The 7,035-nt window shown below is 36.7% G+C and overlaps 1 non-coding gene across 1 annotated transcript; it reads left to right on the top strand.

Annotated features, from left to right (window-relative positions):
- The first annotated feature begins 5,682 nt into the window (after window positions 1–5,682).
- LOC117085630 lies at window positions 5,683–5,810 on the top strand. The gene has a single exon (XR_004438028.1). It is a non-coding gene; the product is annotated as a small nucleolar RNA SNORA40 (small nucleolar RNA).
- The last annotated feature ends 1,225 nt before the right edge of the window (window positions 5,811–7,035 follow it).

The following is a 7,035-nucleotide window of genomic DNA, read 5'->3' as shown; positions in this document are numbered from 1 at the left end:
TTATTGTCATTCACAATACACTTTTGTTTTAGTTTTAGAGGTGGGTCTATGGTTTGCAGCATGCAAACAGAGACCATATCACAGTCTCTGTCAAAATGGCAATATTACATACCACTTCACATATTAGATGAGAGATCTACAACAACATACTTTCTCTGCTCCCTCATCCTTTATTCCACTGTTGTTGTATATTTTATTTCATTTTGTATATACCTTACGGTGGGTTGTACGGTGAATTGTGATTGGGTAAAATCCTAGTATATTAGAGAAGTTGAATATTTGTAATGGATATTTTATTTTAAGAGTATTAGTTATAAAACTAAGTTCCATTGCCAGTAAGAGTCCTAGGATGGCTATGCTTAGGGCTGTAAGTTTTAGATGAAGTGGTATTGTTGTTTGGGGAGATGAAGTAGGGATAATGCTATTGGTGACTAGAAATCCAGCGAATATACTGCCGATTATAAGGCATTATAATTGGATTTATTAGGGAAAGGTTATTTTCATTAATGTTGATTAGGGTTGGGAAGCAGGGTTGTCCTATTAGGGCAAAGGAAATAATTTGGATACTGTAGAAACTTGTTAGAGAAGTGGCAATGAGAGTAATAATGAGGGCTCAGGCGTTGGTATATGACATGTTTGTGCTTTTGATGATGAGATCTTTAGAGCAAAAGCCTGTGAGGAAGGGCATAAGTGCTAGGCTGCCAATAATAAGGGAGGCTGAACTAAGGGGTAAAGTCTTAAATAGTCCTCCTGTTTTTCAGATGTCTTGTTCCTCGCTGAGGTTGCGGATGGTGGATCCTGAACATATCAATAATATAGTTTTGAAAAAGGCATGGGTGCAGATGTGTAGGAATGCTAGATGTAGCTGATCAATGCTGATTGTGACTATTATAAGGCTAGTTGACTTGAGGTGGATAGTGCTACAATTTTTTTTATGTCATTTTGTGTTAAAGCACAGATTGCTATAAATAAGGTGGTGATAGCTCCTAAACATAGTGTAAGGTTTTGGATTAACATGTTATTCTCTATTAATGGATGGAAGTGGATAAGCAGGAAAACTTTGGCTACAACTATAGTGCTAGAGTGGAGTAGGGCTGAGAATGGGGTTAGGCCTTCCATGGTGGAAGGAAGTCAGGGGTGGAGACCAAGTTGAGCTGATTTTCCTGTTGCTGCTAAGGGAAGGCCAATTAATGGAAGAAAATATGGGATAGGATTTAGGATAAATATTTTTTTGAGGTTCTCATGTATTAGAGGATGAGAAGAATCATGCTATGGCTAAAATGACACCAATATCACCAATGCAATTATGTAGGATTGCTTGGAGGACTGTTGTATTAGCATCTTCTCGACCATGTCATCAGCCGAGTAGTAAAAAAGACATAATTCATACACCTTCTCATCTGATACAAAGTTGAAGAAGGTTGTTGGCAGTAAGTAGAATTAATATTGTGGTGAGGAAGATAAGTAATATTTGAAAAACTGGCTAATGTTAGGATCTGACTTTATATATCATATTGAGAATTCTATAACAGATCAGGTGACGAATAGTGCTACTCGAATAAACATCATGGAGAAGTAGTCTAGTTTGAAGCTTAATGAGAGTTTAAGCGTTTGAATTGTTATTCAATGTCAGTTTGAGGTGATGGCTTCTTGGTTGGTATACATAAACACTGTTGTGGGAATGAGGCTAATGGTGAACGTGCACACAATAGCTATTTTTACATAATATGGGTACGAGTTTTTCTTGTGAGGGTTGATGAAGGTAATAATGATTGGTAAGGTTAAGGAGATTAAGGTTATTACAGTAATGGAAAAATGCATGATTATTACTTTTATTTGGAGTTGCACCAATATTTTTGGTTCCTAAGACCAACAGATAGCTCTTATCCTTTAAAAGTTGAGAAAGCCATGTTGTTAGGCATGGGGGCATGAGTTAGCAGTTCTTGCATACTTTCTCGGTAAATAAGAAGTTACAGACTTCTATTATCAGACCCACAATCTAATATTTTGACTAAACTATATTTACTGGGTATAAAGCTTATAGTAATTTTAGGGTTTAGAGATAATAGAAGAATAGGTGAAAGTTGTATAAATATTTTCTTCTCGTGTAAAGGAGGATTTAATACTGTTAATATAGTATGTACATGTTCCTCGTTGTGTTGTGACAAGTATGTAAAGGGAATAAAGGGCTGTGATTAATATATTAAGTCCTATAAACATAATGGTAATGTTTGATCAGGAGAATGAAGCTATTATTACAAGGAGTTCTCCTATTAGATTAATGGTGGGGGGTAAGGCAAGGTTGGTAAGATTTGCTGTAAGTCATCAAAAGACTATCATGGAAGTAATGGTTGAAGGCGTCAAGAGAATAGTATAATTCGGCTGTTGACTCACTCATAATTTGAATTTGCTAGGCAGAATAGTAAGGACAGAAGAAGTCTGTGGGCAATTATGAGGATAATTGCACCGGTAAAGCTTTAGGAGGTTTGAATAAGGATAGCCATGATAATAAGGTTCAAATTTTTGTTTTGTTTTTTTTTTTTTGAGACAGAGTATTGCTCTGTCGCCCAGGTTGGAGTGCAATGGTGCTATCTTGGCTCACTGCAACCTCCACCTCCTGAGTTCAAATGATTCTCCTGCCTCAACCTCCCTAGCAGCTGGGATTACAGGTGTGTGTCACCATGCCCAGCTAATTTTTTGCACTTTTAGTAGAGACAGGGTTTCGCCATGCTGGCCAGGCTCATCTCGAACTCCTGACCTCGTGATCCTCCCACCTTGGCCTCCAAAGTGCTGGAATTACAGGCATGAGCCACGGTGCCTGGCCAATTTAAGGTTCAATTTTTAAAAACAAGTTTTAAAAACAGAAAATGTCTTTATTTTTACCAATGTAATTCCTACTTCCATGGCTTTTATTTCAAAGTGTAATCAAAATTTCCATCTGACATTTTTCTCCTTTAGTCCGAAGAACCTTTTTTGACATTTCTTTCAGTGCAAGTTTGTGGTGTTGAATTCTTCTAACTTTTGTTTATTTTAAAATGTCTTAATTTCAACATCATTTTTAAAAAATGTGCACTGTTATAGAATTCTAGATTGACATGTTATCTTTTCTTTCAGTATTTTTAAGATAGAATTTCAATGTCTTCTGGCTTGCATTGTTGTCTTTTTTGTAAGAAATACAATACGTTTTATTTATGTTTTCCTTCTATTTGTGGTGTATTATACTTAGTGTTTTGTTGCTTTTTAAGGTTTTCTCAGACCCAGAGTAGTGGTTCATGTCTGTAATGCCAGCACTCTGGGAGGCCAAGGCGGACAGATCACTTGAAGCCAGGAGTTTGAGACCAGCCTGGCCAACATGGTGAAACCTCATCTCTACTAAAAATACGTACATACACACACACACACACACACACACACACAATTAACAGGGCATGGTGGCTCATGCCTGTAATCCTATCTACTTGGGAGGCTGAGGCATAAAAATTGCTTGAACTCAGGAGGTGGAGGTTGCAGTGACCCGAGATTGTCCCACTGCACTCAGGCTGGGTGACAGAGTGAGGCTGTCTTGAAAAAAAAAAAAAAAGAAAAACAAGTTTGCTTTTTATCATTTTTTTTTTCAGAGATGGCAGTTATACAAGTTCTTTATTGTTGTGTATATGTTCAATCTGCTTGTAATTTATTGAATGCTTAGGATCTAAGAGTTTATATTTTCAGCAAATTTGGAACATTTGGGGCTATTTCTTCAAAAACATTTTCTATCTCAATTTATTTCTCCTTTCTTCCTAGGAGTCCAATTACATGTATGTGAGAACATTGGATATTTCCCCACTGTCTTTAAGACTGTCATTATTTAATATTTCAGCATTTTTATTCTATGTGCTTCATTTTTGTTATTTCTTAATGTGATTTCCCCAGCTTTTCTGATATTGTTTCCACAGTATCCAATTTACTAATTAGTTAAGTGGTTAACTAACTAGTTAATTTTAGATATTTTAGGTTTTAAGGTCTGGAATTTCCATGTAAACATTTTCTACAATTACCATTTCTCTACTGAGATTCCCCATCTGTTCAGTCATTAAGCTCATTAGTTTCTTTACATTTGTCTGCTAATTCCAACTCCTTTGTCATTTCTGGGTCTATAATTAATGACTTTCAAAAAATTCATTAGTTATTGGTCACTTTTTACATCTAGTAATTAAGATGAAAATTATGGTGGATATCACTTTATCAAAAGCCAATTTTTTTTTAGAGTGATGGTTTGGTTTTTTTTGGTAGACCGTTTACTAACAGTTGGGCTTCATTTTCCAATGGTCTATAAAAGCTTTGTAAAGGTGGATATAAACTCAGTCTTGGCTAGGCGTGGTGGCTCATTCCTGTAATCCCAGAACTTTGGGAGGCCAAGGTGGGTGGATTACGAGGTCAAGAGATTGGATACAAAAATTAGCTGGGCATGGTGTTGCCCACCTGTAGTCCCAGCTACTCGGAAGGCTGAAGCAGGAGAATCACTTGAACCCAGGAGGCAGAGGTTGCAGTGAGCAAAGATTGCACCATTGCACTCAAGCCTGGGCAACAAGAGCGAGACTCCGTCTAAAAACAAAAACAAAAACAAAAGAGAAAAAAAGTCAGTCTTATGGGTCTGGAGTAGATAGACGCACTTCTACTGCACTCCGAGGTCTCAGATAAATGCCTGGTTTTTCAGTGAGGTCTCTGTGTGCTGCTTGGTATTCTTCTAAGAACTTAAGGAGAAAGCTATGTACGTTTCCATGGCTGCTTCTCAGCACCACTTCTTCCGGTACTGTACATACAGCCTGCCTGGCAGCCTTGAACTCTGATTTCTAACTACCCATCTCAGTGAGATCGCTCTTCTCTGCGTGGACAGCACATCTCTGCATTATTTCTAGAAAGTGCCTCCAGGCAAAAGGCTAGAGCCATCAGAGAGCTCACTTTCTGTCTTTTCATTCTTTCAAGTATCACACCCCTATAGTGCCTGTGTTTCATTTTTACAGTTGTTTATGATGGAAAGGTCATACTGATGACACCAGTTACTCTATAAGAGAAATGAAAGTTGATCTTGACAATATTTTACTTAGCATTGTAGTTATTCTTGTTTATGCCTTATATTTCTTGTGAGACCAGAAGCACCCTGAGGGCAGAGTCCATGCATTCTTTATCTTTGTTTTTTTTCTCCAGACTATTCTACACAGCCTAAATGCTATTTATTATATTAGTTATTTAATTTGATTAAATATTTAATGAGTAAATCTTTAGAATAAATAAATGAAATGAATGAAACAAAAACACTTTATGAGTTTTTGAAATAATTTCAAAGGCCACAAAATCTGTTACACAGACTAGTTTTCTTCAACTCGTTAGTTCCTTTATTTTCTGCAACAATCATGGAAATAACTAAGTTCTTCATACTACATTCTTCCCCTGCTGCACATAAATTTATTATAATCAGAAAGCATGTGAAAAACTGAGAAACAGGAGAAAACAATCACTGAACACCATTTGGTAATAGGAGTAATTATTAGGAGTCAATTCAAACATTCCTTTTTATCTTTTGAGTAGCTTTGCTGGTTGTCATTCTCTATAGCTACTAAAAAGTCCAGCTAGAATTTGTTTTCTTGGTCACACAGGCAAAGATGATGTTTGGAGTTTAGTGGTCAAGAAAACCCCAGTGACTGCACTTATGTTTGTTTTTGTTTAACTTGTGGACAAAGACTGACAGATGGATGTGAAAAATAAATCCTCTTTTGCGAACTGGAAGTCATTGTTAAGTATGAGTTTTGATACATGTAAGAAGGGATATTATGATACCTGAGACAGTTAACTGATGAGAGTATTGATAACCATAGAGGTTGGTTCCAGGTCAAGCTCAGTGGCTCATGCTGGCAATCCCCATACCTTAGGAGACTGAGATGGAATAATTGCTTGAAGTAAAGAGTTCAAGATCAGCTTGGGCAAGAAAGTAACATCTTATCTCCACAAAAATTTAAAAGTTAGCTGGGTATAGGGACATGTGCCTGTAGTCACAGCTACTCAGGAAGGGGAGGCTGAGGCAGGAGGATTGAGTCCGGGAGTTGGAGGCTGCACTGAGCTTTGATGGCACCACTGTACTCCAGCCTGGGCAGCAAAGACAGAACCTGATTCTTAATTTAAAAAGGTTGATTCTAAGACTGTAGAATAGATAGTTAAAAAGTATGGGATATGAGGGAATCATCAGCTGTATTGATTTTGTATTCCAAAATTAATGTTGACTTGATAGATAACATGGCATTTTGTTTAAAAAGCTTTCATCTTGGGAACATGATGTCTGTAGTTAAAGGCATATTCCACACGTCTGTACTATTCTTGAGTGTGATTGCTTAGGGTTTCAAATTGAGAATCAGGCAGGTCAACCTGTACTATAAATGACCCTAAAGTACATTGGTTGAAGAAATTAGACCCCAAAGATTCTTGATTTTTCCATAGGTGAGTTGTGAAGTCTTCATCAGTATATCCATGTGAAAAGGAGATGACAGAAACCAAAATAAAATAATTATGGGGTGACAGGACAACTGGATTAAAATAAGCATCAGTTTCATTAAAAAGGGCCAATATGAAGATAAATATTTTGAAGATAAATTTTGACACCAGTTCTTTAGGGGATCTAAAGTGACCTTGATGGGCAGTGAAAGAAATCATAATATGGAATTCCTCGAATAAAAGTTTATTGACTTTAAATAATTTTGCCTAATGTTACATATATACAATGTACAAAAAAGCACCTCTTTACACTGTTAAAGAAAAGAAAGAAAGAGAACCCTGATGAAGCCACACCTGTTTATGGCACGTGTGTTTAGAACACACGTGTTCCATGTACTAAGGGTCAAAGCAAGAGTCTGCCTCACATGAACACAGATATTTTCCTTTAAGCTAGAAGATAAACTTTATTTTCACTTTTTAAGATTCTCAAGGTTATTTATAGATGAGAAGCTAGAAGTAAAGGTTGTTGCATCATATGACATCATTTCTAGAAAATGAGCTTGTCAGCAA

This window comes from Trachypithecus francoisi, unplaced genomic scaffold (assembly GCF_009764315.1).
Source record: "Trachypithecus francoisi isolate TF-2019V2 unplaced genomic scaffold, Tfra_2.0 Contig00569, whole genome shotgun sequence".
NCBI lineage: Eukaryota > Metazoa > Chordata > Mammalia > Primates > Cercopithecidae > Trachypithecus > Trachypithecus francoisi.
This window is presented reverse-complemented; position numbering and strand designations above follow the sequence as displayed.